The following is a 20,035-nucleotide window of genomic DNA, read 5'->3' as shown; positions in this document are numbered from 1 at the left end:
TTGTCCTCAAGAAACTGTGACACACAGTCACACACCTACTACCAAGATATCAATGCTTTCTGTATCAAGGGACTGAAGATTGAAATTTTTGACGAATCTGAATCTTTCGCCCAACACAGATGATAAGTTATGGTGGGGGAGGGCACAAAGCAATAGTAGTGTTTTCTTTTAAAGGATTTACTAAAAACACATGAAACTTGTGGTCTAATTAATTGATTTTCAGTATGGGAAGGGGAATTCCAGAGGGTAACTGAAATGGCATAACATTTGCATAAAAGTGTATAGAATTGTAGAATGTAACAAGCATGCAGAGTTTCAGCAGCACCTGTTCACTTTAACAGATTGATAGAAATTTTATATTCATTATCGACATTTGTTTCTGCAAAATTGCACCCTTGCAACAATTATTTTATAAATACTTAGTAATCGAGGTGGAAAAGTGGCTCATGTTAAATAAAAAAATGAAGAGAAAGGGAACATCATTTTTTATGATAGATCTACTGGGATAATGTGCTTAATAAGGTGACAGTAAATGGAAGACAAGCAACTAGATTGGAAAAGAAAGTGAAAATGCACAATTGTCAAGGTGATTTTCACTTGGATTTGCATACTTAGTTATTGAATTTGAGTGAGACTTTATCCTCTGTGTGTGCTGTGCTCAAAATTCCTCACCCATGGCAGTGTGAAAGAAAATCGAACTTGAGGCAGGTATCCTGACCACAGTCTGTGAAGCAAGTCTTGTTGCATTTTGTGACTTTTTCTAAACTCTGATCTAGCTGCTTGGGTAAGCCTTAATTGTTCAGGTTATTTAGCTGTCCTTCTCACAGACACATTCTGTAAGCTTGTATACAAACTCATCTTTCTCTGATATGAAATATTTTGTAATTCAGTTAATCAAAGTATAACATTTTCATTTTGCCTAAAGTAGTCTACATGCAGGATATGTTGTGGACCAACTTGGGCTGCATTATAAAAAAGCTTCCCGTGGCATTCACAAATGGAATGTGTGCGTTCATAGCAGTTTGTTTTATATTTTTAACAAAAAAGATTTGGCATTCTCTTGCCTAAACTAAGAGTGAAGCTTGTTTCTTCCAGAGAAGTTTAAAACCTGTTCAACTTAAGAGACATTTAGAAACAAGGCACTGCACACACTCTACAAAAAGAACTGGAAAAGGACAAGAAGTTACATGGTCAGCAGGATGTAATACTTAAAGAATGAAAACATTCTGATAAACTACAAATGGAATACTTTAAAGCCAAACGCAAGTGCAAGAAGTCTTACACAATTGGTGAGAGCCTCGGCCGTCCAGCTGCCATTGTAATGAGTAAAGTCAAGCAAAGTTTGCTCAACCATCTTGCAAGAAATCCTCTCTCTGTAATACAGATGTGCGAGGCATTGATGACCACAAGATATTAGGGGTCAGTTGTTGAATGAAAATTTGTATTCCAGTTAGATTAATCAACTGCCAGAAATGAGATTTGTGAGATTCTGCTTAGATAAATTTTGATTCACACAGTTGATAAAAAGTAATAAAGCATATTGCCAGCTATGACCTTCATGTTACAAGGGGGCACAGGAAAAAAATGTTTGAGAATAGCTATTCTAAGTCTGCCAATTTAAAACAAGTTCCTAAATTTAGTTATAGGGCATTTATTTGTCCTGTACAGAAAGCTATTATGTTCTTCCTCCTCTGAGTGCCTTTGTTTTGGGTTGGGCTTGATGATTTCTCTGTTAAATCAGTTTAATTTGTAATATCACTGTTATTTTTTTTTTTTCATCCCATTATGTTATTTTCTTCCCACTTGTATGTTGTTTTTTCAAGTGGGAATATGGGGCACAGGGGTGACATAGCCCAGATGCACCCAACTGGCATACCATGATAATCCAGCACTGCTTATATCTATATCACAACTGGACAGTGTACATGTGATTTTGAATGAAGCTAGATTGTTTATACGTGATTATTTTGAATAACTTTTGAATTCAGTATAGCTTTACAAAATTGGAAAGATCCAAATCTATACTAATAAAAGGCAAAGCCCTCACTCACTCACTCACTCACTCATCACTAATTCTCCAACTTCCTGTGTAGGTAGAAGGCTGAAATTTGGCAGGCTCATTCCTTACAGCTTACTTACAAAAGTTGGTTTCATTTCGAAATTCTACGCGTGATGGTCATAACTGGAACCTATTTTTCTCCATATACTGTAATGGACTTTAGCTCGATGGTCGTGGGGGGGCGGAGCTGCGTGTCACATCATCACGCCTCCCACGTAATCACATGAACTGACTGTGAACGCAGTATGTAGAAAAGAAGGAAGAGCTCCCAAAGAGCGCTGAAGAAAAATGCATACAAGCTTATTCATAAGTGCAGCTACTGCGGAAACAAAGCACGGTGTAAACCGTAAGTTTAAGTTAAGTTTATGGACACGCTCCCGCTGCCGTTTGTCATGCCTTGTCGAATACTTTAAATGCGTTAGATACAAGTTTAATGAGAAGACACGAGGTATAAACGAGACTTTGGATCACTTTGTAACGGAGTTAAAATTGCTGTAGCAAGAAACTTTTAAGTGCCGGGTCTTAGCTAACATTAAATAAAGCCATGGACATCGCAACATCACACAAGAGAGCAGCTCACGTGAACTGACTGAACGCAGTACGAGTGATCACTTCCATGCATCACACTTGTTCAAAAAAGGCATTACACAAATGACAAGGTAGGAAAAGAATATGCTCCGAGCTGAGCTCCACAGCTAACGCGGTCTTGCGGAAGCAACTTCGTCACGCTGCCACCAAATACTCACAGAAAAATCCACAAGTTAATACACATGCTGTCTCTAGAGTTTCTCCACACTCAATGTATTCCTCGCATCCCCTTTATACCCTCTGATCTCCCATTTCAATTCAGATGCCTCCAATTTCCAGTAAGGCTCTGCTGTGCGATGAGAAGTAAGAAGTCTCAGGGACAGACTCTACAAAAGGTTGCCATTGATTTTAGGCAAGATTGCTTTTCTCCTGGATAACTATATGTTGCATTCTCAAGAGTGAGCTTGCGCAGCTTCGTGATATTACAACTGGAGTGCTGAACTGACAACGTGCTATATAAAGAGAATTATAACAATACAAACAATAAAACAGTGGAGAACCCATGGATTAAATAAAAAGGCAGCTTCCTTGGCGAAGCAAAGAAAAAGGATGGCCTTATATGTCGTTCGCTTATAAAACAGTGGAGAAGCTGTGTAAAGGCTGCTTCACAAAAAACCAGCGGAGCGCCTTATATTAGCAGGTAGTCAGCTAAAGAAGGGAATCAATAAATATCTATAATCGTAATAAACGAACAAAAACTAGCATACAAGCCGCGGATTAAATAAAGGAAATGGGTACCTGAACAGTAAAGTAAGTCTCAGATAGCTACACAATAACTATAGCATTCATAATAAAGAACAATAAAACAGTACAGAACCGCGAAGCAAGGAGAAACGACGGCCTTATATGGCGTTCGTTAATAAAGCAGTGGAGAAGCTGTGTGAAGGCAGCTACACAAAAACACAGCAGGGTGCCACACTCTGAATGTATTCCTCGCATCACCGTTATACCCTCTGATCTCCCATTTCAATTCAAATGCCTCCAATTTCCAGTAAGGCTCTGGTTCGCGATGACAATTAATAAGTCTCAGGTACAGACCCTACAAAAGGTTGCCATTGATTTGAGGCAACATTGCTTTTCTCCTGGACAAAACTATACGCTGCATTCTCAAAAGTAATCTCAGTGCACAGCATGGTCATATTAAAACTGGAGTGCTGAACAGACAACGTGGTATACAAAGAGATCCTTAACAGATAGTTATTGGTATATTTTCCCTCAGTTTAAAATGGTTTTCTTTTCTTCTTAATAAAAATTTAAAAGCAGTTCTTCGTCACTGCGAAGCGCAGGGATTTTGCTATATACAGTATATATATATATATATGTAGATATATATGTATGTATTTATATATGTGTATATATATATATATATATGTAGATATATATGTATGTATGTATGTGTATATATATGTGTATGTATGTATGTATATTTATCTGTATGTATGTGTATATGTATATGTGTGTGTGTATGTATGTGTATGTATATATGTATATGTATATATGTTTATATGTGTGTGTGTCTGTGTGTATATATATATATATATATATATATATATATATATATATATGACAGCAACACTCATAACAGTGACAAAACAATTACATTGACAATCATGTTACATTATTTTTTAAATGTTTCCTTTTCTTTTTCATAACTTCTTTAACACACTTCTCCACTGCGAAGCGCGGGTATTTTGCTAGTTATACATATAATCATACGTTAAATTTATCTATCTATCTATCTATCTATCTATCTATCTATCTATCTATCTATCTATCTATCTGTCTGTCTGTCTGTCTAGGTAATAATTTTATTATTACTCCAGTAAATGAAACTATCTCTAATTACTTCTTAATTCCATCTGACTTGTACCAGTCACTAAACATACAATCAAGCTAGAACAATGCAATATCTTGATTACAACACCTTTAACATTATGGATAGTGTGAGAAACTCAAAGTTAATTCTGTAGAACAATATAGATCAACTGACATATGATTATTATGTCGCTGATAAAGGCTTTAGATGCAGTAGCCCCACTTAAAAAAGTGATTATAGCACAATGAGATTCACATTGGTTTAAAGAGAACACTCAATGTCTTAAATTAGAATGCTGAAATCTAGAGTATAGCTGGAGAGCAATCACATTACAGGTCTTCTGCACAGCACAGACGGACAGTGTTAGAGATAATTTTCTAAATACTATTTCTGATCAGCACACAAAAACAGAATAAAACCCTTAATTACTGCTTACATCATTTGCCAACTTAAACAGTAGTGTTAGTAGTGTTAGGCAATATCTTTACAAATATCAGCAGCAAAGATTTTATGAACTTTTTCAGTAATAAAGTTAATAAAATGAGAACTCAGATACAGTAGGTCTGTTTCAAAAAACAGATTTCAAACCAAAATCATGCACTGGGTTTTATTTTCCTAATTTCACTCTTGTACCACAGAAAAAACAGAAAAATATATGAATATATGTTTTTTTCCTCTTTGATGTATAGATGATCAAGAGTTTTCCACTCATAATTAAGATTCACTGCATGCATCATGCTTACTGTATATGCAGTATGGCACCTGTTACAACCAGCTGGCACGTAAAAATAAAAAGTAAGACAGCTTGGGAACCTGCATATTTAACTAGCTCCTAAATTAGCATTACAAGACTGCAGTACAGAAAAGAAAATGAAAAGACGACAGCTTTAAAGAAACAAAGATAAATAGTAGGATGAAACAACAAGATACACTCAAAATGTAAATAAAAATAATGTGCAAAGGCAAAGCTACAGAAGGAAATGGGGCTACAAAAAATGTCAGCAAAAAACATTGCAAAACAATGTGGCAATTAGAAACGTTGATCATGTTGCCTTTTTACAATTTCCTAAAATGACCACCACATCAACATGACCCCACCCACAGTACATCACACCGTGGCAGCCATCTTAGTTCTTTGGAAACAATGGCACATCACCAGCAAACTAAACAGAAACAAATAACAAAAGATTGTGTTCAATAAATGTGTTCAAATGGCTGCAGAAATTGACAGTACCCAGATGTCACACACACTTATTATACATGTGTGCACATGAGCCACTTTTCCATCTTGAGAAACATGGAATAGTGTTATAAATTTGACTTATATTCGTAGGTCCCAAGTTCAGTTCTCATGCCCCCCTGTGGCTGCAGGGTTTTTGGTTTACCCAACCAATTTCATAATCAGTGATTCACTTTAACTCTTAATTGATCTAATTTAGCTGTGCATTGTTTTTCTTTTTCTGCATACAGAAAATACAGAAAAGTACAGTATTAAGAAATATAATTTCTAAATAAACATTTCAAAATATTTAAAGTTTTGCCATAGTGCTTAATTCTCTGGGGTGATTTTTTCTATTAATTTACCTATTCTGTCCACTTGTTTATAATCAAATAATGACAGCTACCAACAAATGGCACTGGCAATTAAAAGCAGAAGTTGGTTGGGAGACATCTGTAGCGACAGGGGTCCCTCTGGATTGAACTTGGGAACCAGTGGCCAATAACATTATCATTGTTATTGATGTGATTATTATTATTATTTACCATTTTACCTGCAATGCTGTGTTCTGTGGTCATGGTCATGTTGTCTTCAGCAAAGACTTGTCTAGTGCACACAACCCTGTAATGAGTTGAATGTGATATTAAGTAAAAATAAGTAAGGTAAAAAAAAAAAGTATTTATAAAATGCCTGTTACAGGCAAAAGTCACAAAGCATTAAACAATAAAATACAGAATAAAATGATATACCAAAACAACATAAAATACAGGGACAATATGAAAGTCATAGACAGCAAAGTCACCCAAATGCCTGTCAGAAATGATGGATCTTAAGTTGACACTTGAACAATTCAGTTGATTCTGTTGATCTCAATGTCAGTGGAAGACTGTTCCATAACCTTGGAGCAATGGACTTGAATGCGTGACCCCCACGTGTCTTTAATTTGGTATATTATGGCAGCAGTAATATTGAAGATGGCGGCATGCAGCCTCACACATTCAAGCCTTTGAATAAACCAAAACCTGTCAAGGAGAAATGCTCAATCTAGTGTAGTTACATAAATTCAAATGGTTAGGACCTTTTTGCTCTAATTTAAATCAATTTTTGGCTCTCAATTTGATTTGTTTGTAAGATTTTGACTCATTTTTGACTTCAAACACTGCCAGTTTTTAAAGTCTTTCATCTGCTCCCTTTAAGCTCATATCTCCTGGACATATTATATTTTTATCCAGTTTTGGATGAGACTTTTCTAACTAAGGACAGAATATAAAGCTCCTGTGAGCACTAGGGCAAAAACAGGGAAATTTAGATTTAAATGTCTGCAAAAACAAACAAATCTCCTTTTTTAATATTGTTATTGATTTTATTTGAAGAAAATAACATTCCATACAATTAAATCTAACTTATACAACAAAAAAAAAATTACATACAATAAAGTCAAACTTATCAAACCAAATATTCAACCCTCACCCTAAAAAGACAGAGAAACAACCACAGCAAATCAAAGCAAAATCAGTTTGTTTGTCCTTCTCCACTTTAAGCCCATCCAGGAGTACACAAAACAGAACTGGTAATTGGTTAGGAGTGATTGTGACACCAAGGCTGTCTGATAGGCATTCAAAGATTTTTCTCCAGAATGATGTTAACTTGGTTCATGCCAAAAACATGTGGTCCAGTGATGCTGGAGCTACATTGCATTGTGGACAGGTTGAATCTTGCCCTAGATACATTTGGACAATTTTACATTAAATAAATGTGATTGATAAAAGAAAATTTTAAGTTGAGTAACTGAGTAGTTTGGGCATATGGAGCTGGAGAGTATTCTGTGCATGGAAACATTCTTTTCTTTTCTGAGTGGTTAAGTGAAAGATCCTTTTTCCACCATACCCTGGGAATTTTGAAAAGAAGGGACTTTAAAATATGTTCACATATTACTGAGAAGTTGTCCGAATCTTCAAGACTGATCAGTATTTCTTCTGTGATAGAAATAGGTGGGAGGTGATGAAAAATGGGCAGGTTCCTTTTAGAAAAGTTTCTCATTTGAAAGTAGTGGACAAATTGTCTTGATGGGATTTTAAATCAGAAACATAATTGTTCATAAGATGCAAATACATTATCTACAGTATATACAATTCTCTAAGTGTTGTAATTCTAGACATTTTCCAAACTGTAAATACTCTGTAGGTTTGAGATGGTAGAAAAAGGAGATTACCATGTAGAGGTGCAACAGATAAACACTTCCCTTCCTTAACACTAGAATTACCAATGCCTACGAAAAAACTCGTAAACACGGCCCACTTTAAATCCATTCGCACCTCTCCGTCAGCATCTTTTGTGTTGTAAATGTGTCGATAAGTGCAAGCGGCAAGCTGCCTACTATCCCATTCTCCCACCACCACAGAAACGGCAAAAATCGCTCTCCCAGCTAAAGCCTTGTTTATCTGGGAGGGAGGTACTATTATAGAGTTAAAGTGTTTCCTGGATTGGTTCCATATTCTGAGTGATTGATGGACAGCTGGATTATTAATATATGGACAATAATTTGTATTTACGGGGGCACAAACCAGGGTATATACACTCACCTAAAGGACTATTAGGAACATCTGTTCAATTTCTCATTAATGCAATTATCTAATCAACCAATCACATGGCAGTTGCTTCAATGCATTTAGGGGTGTGGTCCTGGTCAAGACAATCTCCTGAACTCCAAACTGAATGTCAGAATGGGAAAGAAAGGTGATTTAAGCAATTTTGAGCGTGGCATGGTTGTTGGTGCCAGAAGGGCCGGTCTGAGTATTTCACAATCTGCTCAGTTACTGGGATTTTCACGCACAACCATTTCTAGGGTTTACAAAGAATGGTGTGAAAAGGGAAAAACATCCAGTATGCAGCAGTCCTGTGGCGAAAATGCCTTGTTGATGCTAGAGGTCAGAGGAGAATGGGCTGACTGATTCAAGCTGATAGAAGAGCAACTTTAACTGAAATAACCACTCGTTACAACCGAGGTATGCAGCAAAGCATTTGTGAAGCCACAACACGTACAACCTTGAGGCGGAAGACCCCACCGGGTACCACTCATCTCCACTACAAATAGGAAAAAAAGGTTACAATTTGCACAAGCTCACCAAAATTGGACAGTTGAAGACTGGAAAAATGTTGCCTGGTCTGATGAGTCTCGATTTCTGTTGAGACATTCAAATGGTAGAGTCAGAATTTGGCGTAAACAGAATGAGAACATGGATCCATCATGCCTTGTTACCACTGTGCAGGCTGGTGGTGGTGGTGTAATGGTGTGGGGGATGTTTTCTTGGCACACTTTAGGCCCCTTAGTGCCAATTGGGCATCGTTTAAATGCCACAGGCTACCTGAGCATTGTTTCTGACCATGTCCATCCCTTCATGACCACCATGCACCCATCCTCTGATGGCTTCTTCCAGCAGGATAATGCACCATGTCACAAAGCTCGAATCATTTCAAATTGGTTTCTTGAACATGACAATGAGTTCACTGTACTAAAATGGCCCCCACAGTCACCAGATCTCAACCCAATAGAGCATCTTTGGGATGAGGTGGAACGGGAGCTTCGTGCCCTGGATGTGCATCCCACAAATCTCCATCAACTGCAAGATGCTATCCTATCAATATGGGCCAACATTTCTAAAGAATTATTTCAGCACCTTGTTGAATCAATGCCACTTAGAATTAAGGCAGTTCTGAAGGCGAAAGGGGGTCAAACACCGTATTAGTATGGTGTTCCTAATAATCCTTTATGTGAGTGTAAAGAAGTGCAGCAAAATGTTATTTCTGTGGCAGACCAGTTTTGTGTATATTCATTAATTTGTGTCAATTTCCAGGTGTTTATAGCCTGTATATTTGCCACCCAGTAATGTAATTGAAATAAGGTAGTGCCATGCCACCTTCTGCTGCTTTGCAGAATTACTCTTTGAATGTGTGGATGTTTTGGATTCCAAATAAATGAGGTTATAATTGAGTCTAATCTCATAAAGAACATTTTCTTAATGTATAGGGGGATTTTGTGAAATACAAAAAGAAGCTTGGGAAGGATGTTCATCTTGACACTGCTGATTCTTCCTGCTAATGTGAGATGGAGGCTAGACCATCTGTCCACATCTTTAATTTTTTTCAGTGATAGCAAACCTTTGTTGGAAAAGATTTTTGTATTTGCTTGTGATGTTTACCCCTTGGTATTTAAACTGATCTACTTAAGTTAATGGGTAGGTGTACAGTCTAATATTGTGTGCTAGAGAGTTCACTGGAAAAAGTACACTCCTATACAAATTAATTTTGAGTCCAGATATCTTTTGAAGTTTTGCTAGTGCGTTAAGGACTACAGATACAAACGTTTGTGGGTCTGATATATACATACCATATCATCTGCATAAAGTAATATTTTCTCTTCAAGTCCTTCTCTGGTAATCTCCTTTATCTATGATGAATCTTGAAAGTGAATGGCCAATGGCTCAATGGCAATTGCAAAGGTCAGTGGTGATAGGGGACACCATTGTTGAGTCCCACATTTTAAGTTGAAGTAATCTGAAATAATGTTGTTCATACATACAGAGGCTTATGGACTAGTATAAAGTAGTATCTATGCAGTTATATTTGGGCCAAACCCAAATTTGTGCAATGCGGTAAATAGGTAGTCTCATTCAACCTTGTCAAATGTTCTCAGTATTTAGAGTTTGTGGGTGAATATATTTCATTAAACAAATGAAGATTAGAAGCTATGTGTCTACCTTTAATAAATCCGTTTTAGTCTTGTGATTCAGAACAAACCACTTTCTCAGTTCTACTAGCTAGGACTTTGTACCTTATCATAGTTAGTCTGAAGTGAAATAGATCTGTATGATGCACATTGTAATAAATCCTTATTTTTCTTAGGAAAGATGATAATTAATGCTTGGCTAAAAGTTTGATGTTCTGAGCAGGCATCAGCCACAGCACTGCTCTTGTGAAAAAAATGGAGATAAGTGCCATCAACTCAGAGAGGGAGGGGCAAGTTCATTGTACCATGTGAACGTCACTGAGAGAATAAAACTGAATAACAAAAAAACAAGTGCTAACTTTTATAAGCAGCCAAAATTTACACTGGGTGTTACAGACTCCAATCAAATGTATGTTGTTATTATATTGTAGAAGGAGTGCCCAGTCTCAAATCCAGGACCTTCAGGTTATAAGGCAGCAGTTCTTACCTCTGCATCATTCAAGAATACATGTAAATTTCCTGTTGACTGACATTTGAGCTTGCGTTTTTAACTCATTGACAGCTACATGTAAATCGAATGCTTTATTTTTTCTTTGGTTATATTCTTCAATAAAAGTGCACTTGTTTATTTGATATTTGGACTAAAGTCTTCACATATTATATACTTCTCAACATTTTTAGTATAACATGGAAAAGGTTTCTGCTTTAGGTATGTGTTCTGCATTTCTTGCATTTCTCGCATTTCCTTGCAATGCATGAGAAAAAAAGAAAAACAAACTTCAGTAAAAGGTATCTTCAATCACCAGTGAAGCCAGTGCAACAGTACAGTACACCTAGTAGTGATTCTGTGAATATGACTTAATTAACCCCTAAAACAAAAAAAAATCAATAATTACTACACCTCATATTACAAAGCATGTCAAGTAAAATGCGGAGGTGCTTGGGATCTTATAACAATGCACAAGTTACCATGGCCTTCAGCCTTGAGAAATGTAACAGCTCTATATAGTATAGTACCATGTGAAGTATTTCTTCAATAATGGTACCTGCTTATTTATCTACAGGATTCCTCTGTGAATCTTAAATTAGATGCCTTGGTTTTTCTCAAGTAGAATAAGAACTGTTCCAAATATTGTCTGGTTAACTCCATTTCACTGTTTGCCTCTGGTTGGTGTTTTAAAGTGTTTTAGAACACCCAGTGTTACAGAACAGACAAATCACAATGTTAAATCAAGAAGGAGCGAGCTGTCAGGAGAGCAGTGTCCCTCCATGGTTGTGCTATGGGTTATACTTGTCTTTATATAAATCTCCATATCCAAGTTAATTGTACACTAACAAGAATGTCTTCTTTACTCTGTACTAAGGGAATACTCAAAATTGTTAACAATAGAATCCCTGAAGCCTATGAAAAAAGTCGGAATCCTGGGACACCTTAAATTCTTTCGCACCTCTCCATTAGCATCTTTAATTTTGCAAATGTGTTGATCAGCACATGCAGCAAGCATGCCTATGTCAATCAAACACAGGAAGCTCTGCAGTCTATTTTGACTTTACACTGTAGGAAGATAAGTAAATAAATATAGGCAAACAACATTCGATGTGGAGTTTATATAAGTAACATATACATGTTTTTTCATATAAAGATCATCAAGAAACATAATCATAAATGGAACTTTGCACGATACCTTGGTGAGCTCTGTAAGCCCTACTGTTTCGTTGAAGGGTATGCTTGTAACAGATTCACTGGCAGGATGACGCCCAATCTTTCACCTTTACGCCTGGTGCAGCTACGTTGTGTAAGTGGATATTTCTTGTGGGGAGGGCTTCTGTTCTCTTTCTCCGATGTAGAACCCTCATCCTCATCTGAGTTCACTTCTGTTATTGCACATATTTATTTGAAAACAGCATTGTCAGATCGGGGGGAGCATGAATGTGACTTTACAAGTACCATAAATTTACAGACTCAAATCAAATGTATGTTTTGATTCTATAATAGTAACAATAAGAGCAGCTCACTGCTTAAAAATGTTAAATCTAGGAAGGGCCCGGAATTAAACCAACAACATCTTGAATATGAGTCAGCAGTTCTTACCTGTGCATCACCCAAGCAGTCGTGTTAGCATCATACCCTAACCGGATTTCTTTTTCTTCAGTTATATTCTTGTATAAAAGCACACTTGTTTTGTTATACTTGTACCTTTTGTGAAAGTGCTTAGTTGATATTTGAACTTCAGTCTTCACACATTATATACTTCATGTCAAAATTTTGTCATTAGTACTATAACAGAAAAAGGTTTCTGTTTTAGCTATGTGTTCAACATTTCTTGCCTCACATTTCCTGTCATCCTACATTTACATAGATCGTTGTAGACATGGAACACACATGAAATACATCTGTTCCAAATAATGATATATTATTTACACTATACAATTCCAGGCACCTCACATCCAGATGAACAGATGAGCTGGGAGAACGTTTTGTCTGACTTGAGTTGCAGCAGTGGGGGGATGGGATAGCAGGGTGCTTGATGCTTGTGCTGATTGACACATTTGCAAAACAAAAGAGGCTAATGGAGAGGTGAGAAGGAATTTAAGGTGGTCCGGGATTACTTTTTTTGTAGGCATCAGGGATTCTAGTGTTAAATGGGCTTTTTAAGGGTCAAGCCAGACAATCAAGAACAAAGTCCCTCATTTGCTTTAACAAGCATTCAAAATCTAAATTAAACTTTCCTAAAATTAAAGATTTGAAGGAGTAGTTATTTCCATATGATTTACAATCAAAATGTAAACACAGATGAACTTATGGCACACAAGGCCTAGCAATGGCAGTATCCATAGTGCTTTGGCCATGTTCTTTCATTAGTCAAAGGTTACAGTTATTTAAATATAGCCATGTGCCAAATGCTATCCAAAATGTTAATACTATGTGGGTCCATTGGGTAATAGTATAGAGATGGAGAACTGGTGCAGCCTAAAAATGTCAGAAATAACAATGTCAAAAAGGGATTTGCCCAAGGGGTGGCAGAGTCTCAAAGGGATACAGTAAAGGGTTTTAAAACCTACCCCGAGATCTTTGGATGGGAGCAAATAAAAAAAAAAATTGTCTTAAACACAAGCAGCCTACAACCTACAACATTCCAGATACAATTGGCTATGTTTTTTTCAATTGAGGCACAGGCAGGTGAAGTGACTTGCTCTATGGTTAAATGGTGTCAGTAGTGGTATTTCAGCTCACAATCTCATGGTTTGAATGTCCAAAATCTTAACCACTATGCCACACTGCCTGCTGCATATGTGTATCACTGGTAAGAAACTGGCAAAGAGTGAAGTAAATTCACAGTGAAGCAATAAACAGCCTTGTCTGTGATAAAAATTACAAAGCCCATCACATAGTCCTCCCTTCCCTGCTTGATGAAGAACTAACAGAAATGTTTAGCCATGAACTCCTTGGTTCACCTAATATATACAGAAGATAACTATCAAAAATGAAATCCAAAACAGCATTTTATCAATAAAAATATCTGGAATAAACTATAATTTAGAAGGGGTTCCTTCCATCAGTGGTTAGGTTTCCAAGAGCACAGCAAAGATAGATTAGGTTGAGCTTTTCTCTCTCTTTAAGTAAAACATGGACTTCGGGTAATTTAAATAAACATGAAGTGTCTACCTCCAAACTCCTCAGTGAAGTCTAGGGCTTAAAGTGCATATAGAAGCTAACAGCAAAAGTTTATTAGAACCATCAGTAAACCCAACATTACTAATGCTACCATATTGTGGCACTTTTGTGTAGCTCATGCTCACATTGCACCCAACCAAGTAAATACCTGCTCTTTTTTAAATTGAAAAAAAAGAATGTGATAGAGCAGTAGCCAGAATTCTTAGTCAAGATCTGGCAAATCTTGTAGGCAGTGAATCAAAGCAGTTAGGAGAAGACAGTATCTATAAAATGCTCTCTCTTTCAGTCTCCAAAATGCTGTGTAGATGCTATAATACTAATGTTCACATACTAACTGAGAAGTACTGTAGTAGAAATAAGGCTAGACCCCTTATATTTTTCACTAGAATGTTCCTTTGACATATTTATTTTGCTAGCATTTTCTCTGTGAATAAGGTCAACTGCCTTCTTGAAAGTCTGTGGTGTACAAGGAAATAGCAACCTTTTTTTGAGCATAGGTCTTACTGCAGATCTTTATTGGCTTCAACACTAATTATAACACCTAGCTAGAGTGCACACTATTTATCATATAAATTAGCAGGCAAGAGTACCAGTTATAGATTTAAAGGGTTTAGATATGTTTTGAATCCAGGCAAAATGCTACGGTCAGTTAAGCAGTTTGACTTTCAATTGCAACACCTCACTCTTTCCTTAGAGACATCTGATTATGCATGCTGATCACCAATGCGTTCTGTTAGCATGATTTTAACACTTCATTCTATTTTCAGCTGACACACAGCAAATAATTACTTTCAAAAACAGGTTAATTATTTTGCATCTTGCAGGCGAGAAATGTTGTTTTAGAGCTTTTTAATTATAGTAGAAAATAATGACATGCCTTCCACTATTAGGTACAGCTCAGATAATTGTTTACATTTAAGGATGCATTTCAACATTATACTGCTTGTATTATGTGCTAAAATGCCTACTTGTGTGGTTATTGAGTGATATTAATAATTATAAATGCCAACAAATCTGCTCTTAACCTTTAGATCAGAGGATTTTAACTTCGGCCTTAAGGGACCACAGCATCTTAACCAATTTGTTAATCAGCATTCATTTCCATCATTTAATTGAACTGTTATTTTAAGGACAGTAAATAATTTGTTAATTGTTAATTAGAATCTGTATGCACTAGAGTTTTTTATTCCTTAAATGGTGCATTGTTGGAACACATTTATTTTCAGTGTTGTTGGTTTCTTAGATTTTCCTCAATGACAATGAATTGTTTTCAGAATTTTTTAAATCACTTGTATTCACATGCATCACACTTCTATTTCATATCTACCTATAAATGTTAGATTGATTTGTCACACGAGAATTCCACCAGAAAATTATGGTGAGTACTATGGAGAAAGAATATGACAAATGAATAAATTAATTATGAGAATGATCACAGCAACAATCTCTGTATGAATAACAGAAAAGTGTTTTCACTTATTTGCAGTGGGCTGGCACCCTGCACGGGGTTTGTTTCCTGCCTTGCACCCTGTGTTGGCTGGGATTGGCTCCAGCAGACCCCCGTGACCCTGTAGTTAGGATATAGCGGGTTGGATAATGGATGGATGGATCTATGTTTTCACTTATTGTGTGATGTAATGTTTTGGGGATCTCCATATTCTTTGCAGTTTAGTGGTACACAGAATTTTGTATTAATTCTGCTTTAAGAATTTAACATACTGTAGAATACAGAATATTTGTTTATCTGGCATGGAAGGCCTGAAGTCCATTGTACCTGAAGGCCTAAACAGCTGAAATTTGTGCTTCATACTTACACCCCGTCAAATTGAAATGCTTCACAAAAATGAAAAGCAGAATTTCTATGTGGACGACATTTAGTAATATCCCATCTATATATGTAATATCAGCATCAACTACTCTGCCCATCAGTGTTAATCAAGATAAGAGTCAGTCTCATCTGACTTATCCTTGACCTGATCAATAGAGATTGTGATCAAAAATTACTCTTTGCAAGGTTAGATGGAGAAACCCATGTATAATTTATTATTTAAGCACGCAGGAATAAATTTCATTTTGGTTGAGCATTCTTTACTCTGAAATGGAATTTTGGGTACCTGGACTTATGAAACATAAGTCAGCTTGCAATGAACCTTAGCCTCCATGCTAAAAGTCTGCCATCACTGATTAAAACTGAAGTTCACTAAGGCAGGGAAACCTCATGTAAAAGCAATGTGTTTCTCTAATTTCAATAAAATGTTAACTGATTAGTATGCCTCAGTAATTTATTTTAGCTTAGCCTGAGAAGTTTATCTTCTGGATGTGCTAATATGCAAACAGCAGAGGCAGCTGAGAGCTGCTGAGAGATTTTGTGTTTTCTGTGGAGTGAGAGTTAATTAAAAATACATTTTATTCCTAAAAACTTGGGTTTTGGTTGCTGCTAAGAACTATGCAGGAATTTTAAATTTTAAAGCCTTTTTTCCCTTTAGACGGGTTTTTTGCTTTTTTTTCACCTGCACAGGAGCAACAGTAACTGGGTGTTTGGAGGTGCTTCTTAAAGTTATTTGTACATGTACTTGTTCTTGTCATCTGTGTTCTAACTAGCTTTGAAAGCAGCAGTAACTGACATTGGCTTCTGTAAGTAAATAACCAAATTGCAGCAATAAATTGTTAATAAGTAACTGAAACAGTGATTCCTTAGTTTAAAAGCAAAAAGGCTGCTCCTTAGTTTAAAAGCTAAAGCGCTGCTGGACTTCAAAGCAATAAAGTGGAAGGCTCAGCAGTGCATAGGTAAGCGGCCAGCGTTAAGACACCCGATCAGGCACAAGGGGCTGTAGGAGCAGATAAGATAGTAAGAAATTAACTAGCAGAAAATATTCACTAAGCAAGTTTTATTTATTTATTTATTTTAGATTGAACAGCTCTTAACAGTCCAGAGGTAGAACAGTTAAATGGGTGACAACATAAAGATTCATTATTACAGGGAAATACAAACTGTGAAAGTAGAGAGCTTTTAAGAAAGGAATAAGAGGAGCCCAAAGTAGGACAACAGACAGACAAAATGAAAAGTTAACCTAGGAGAGGAACAGACAGCAGGCAGTTGAGAGGGAGAATAGTATAGGAGCTTAAGGGTCCAGATGGTGTAAAACAGCTGTAGCAGTTCTATAATTTAATTTCTAATTTCTTTGACTTAAATTTGTTAGTTTTACCATTTAAGTTATGTCATTTAATTTTAATTATATAAAAATGAAAAACATAAGGCAGTTTTAGTAATCCTAAATCAAATTTTAATAATGAGGCTAGTGCAATTCAAGTCCTTTTGGATGTTGGGCTTTTTAAATGATGGCTTGGAGGAGCCAGTTGTCTATGACTCTATCTCTGTAGGAGATGCCAGGTGATCCAGCACCTTGAGCTCAGGATTACTGAAATGGAGGAGGAGTTGGCTGGCCTGCGTTGTTGTAGAGAATTGGTGGACCCGGTCCAGGTGTCCTTTAGACAGACAGTGTGCACCCCTACGGTGGTGCCATAGGAGGTTCCAGGTAGAGATAGGTGGGTCACGGTCACAAGATGTAAGGTAAAGGGTACACACTGCCTAGGGGCATAGACCAGTGTGGATGGTGCCCCTGATGATTCTGAGATGTTGGGCAGGGATGAGAAGCCCCAATGGGCCACCTCAAAACCAGCTTCCAGAAAGAGAGAGGAAGTAATAGTTGGACACTCAGCCATTAGGGGGAGTGAAGCACAGGTTTTCTGCAGAGATAGAGAGTCTTGTACAGTGTGTTGCCTTCCAGGTGCACAGGTGGGAGACCTTATTGGAAGGGCAGATGGGCTCTTGGTCAGAGCAGGGCTGGATCCAGTTGTCATTGTCCATGTTGAAACAAATGATATACATAAGGGATCCAAATTCAAAGAGTTAGGTTCCAGGCTGAAGAGCAGAACTGACAAGGTAGCCTTCTCTGAAGTTCTTCCTGTGCCACGCACCAGTCCAGGACTGGTCCAAGACTGAGGAGATTAGAAGGCTAAATGCGTGGCTCAAATCTTGGTGCAGGGTAGAAGGGTACAGTGGAACCTCGGTTCACGAATGTCTCGGTTCACAACTACACACTCAGTATATGAACAAGCCAGTTTTGCCTTGCCTGCTTGCAAGCTGAGAGAGAGAGAGAGCGAGCAAGCTACGTGCCTGCTGGGGAGGGGGAGGGGGAGATTGCTGCACGTACTGCCTGCCTTCTGCATAGGGGGAGGTGGGGTACAGCTCAGTACGTGCACATACCCCAACTCCACCCCCGGCACAGGCAGGCTGAGAGAGAAAGAGAGAGAGAGAGAAAGCGAGCAAGCCGCGTGCTTGCCTGGCTTTTTCATTTAAGAAAAGCCGCTCCTTGTTCATTGTTTTCAATAAGACGTGCACTCTCTTTGTGCTCTACAGTATTTCGTGTGCTTTTGCAGTTAACTATGGCTTCTAAGTAAGTGAAGAGTGGTGAGAAGAAAGTTTGGAAGAAAATTGAAATCGAAGTAAAGAAAGAAATTACAAGAAGTGGAAAAACTGTTTACCAGTTTACTCATTTACCAATTTGAGAACCCTCGTGCTTTCAAGCATCATATTGTAAACAAAGCCAGACTGCCAGTAATGTGGAGGGCAAACACGAAGGGTTAGGTCACAAGAACCTTCTTTTTGGAATGGCTGCATGAGGCTTTCGCTCCCACCAGCTAAACAGCTAAAAACACCAGAAACCCAAGAAATCACAATAGAGAAAACCCCTGAAGGAAAACACTTCATGCCAGAACTCGACTCATGCAAGGTTATTTTTCTTGGTGGTTTTTGTATTACGGATTTTTCAAAAGTTAATTTTTCAGTTCGTAGCGTGAATTGTTGCAATGTTACTTTTCTCTTTTTTCAAATGTTCGCTTTTTTCCGCTGTGCTTAAAACTCATTTTAAAAAAAGTGTTTACAGCGATCGGGCTTTAAGGCTATTAGCATGAACTCCTGCAATGTTTTTTGGTTGCTTGTGGTTGGTTTTTAAAGTTCAGATTTGTTCTACTGATCCTTTTTTTCCGCTGTGCTTAAAACTCATTTTATAAAAAGTGTTTACAGCGATCGGAATGTATCGGTGTGTGTGTGTGTGTGCTACAAAGAAAGAGAGAGAGCGTGAGCGAGCAAGCGCAGAGAGAGAGCAAGCGCGTGCTACAGAGAGATTAGAGAGTGCAAGCGAGCAAGCGCAGAGAGAGAGAGCAAGCACTTGCTTTTGACAGGGAAGGGAGGGGGAGGAGGGGTGGGTAGTGTATGTGTGTGTGCTACAGAGAGAGCGAGCCTGCACGAGCAGGCTGTGTAGGGAGCCTGGGTGTTTTGTGTCAGTGTTATTCAATGTTTTTACATTAGTTTACTATTACACTGTGCATTCTATGGTGTAATTAACTATATTTGTGCTTAATCTTTACATATATTTACATATTTACATAAAGTTCGTACGGTCTGGAATGGATTAATTGTATTTACATACAATCCTATGGGGGAAACTGCTTCGGTTCACGACCAACTCGGTTTATGACCAAAGTTCTGGAACGAAGTATGGTCGTGAACCGAGGTTCCACTGTATAGGTTTATGGGGCATTCTGATCCCTTTTGGAACAGGTGGGACCTGTTCCACCACAATGGATTACATTTGAACCCGAAGGGGCACTATTGTATTGGGGAGGAATATGAGTAGGTTAGTTGAAGATTGCTTAAACTAGGGAATGGGGGGGCAGGGAATTTAGGACAGGCCAGTTTTAAAACTATACATGGAGAAACGAACAACAGTGTAGAAATAAAAATGTGTAGTAATGTAAATTCTAACCCAACATTTAAATGTAGGAGTAACACATAAAAAATAGCTTGCCTTAATGCTAAAAGTATCAAAAATAAGGCAACTGAGTTGTATGTAGCAGAGCATAAATATGATATTATAGCAATAACATTG

This window comes from Polypterus senegalus, chromosome 11 (genome assembly GCF_016835505.1).
Source record: "Polypterus senegalus isolate Bchr_013 chromosome 11, ASM1683550v1, whole genome shotgun sequence".
Taxonomy (NCBI): domain Eukaryota; kingdom Metazoa; phylum Chordata; class Cladistia; order Polypteriformes; family Polypteridae; genus Polypterus; species Polypterus senegalus.
This window is presented reverse-complemented; position numbering follows the sequence as displayed.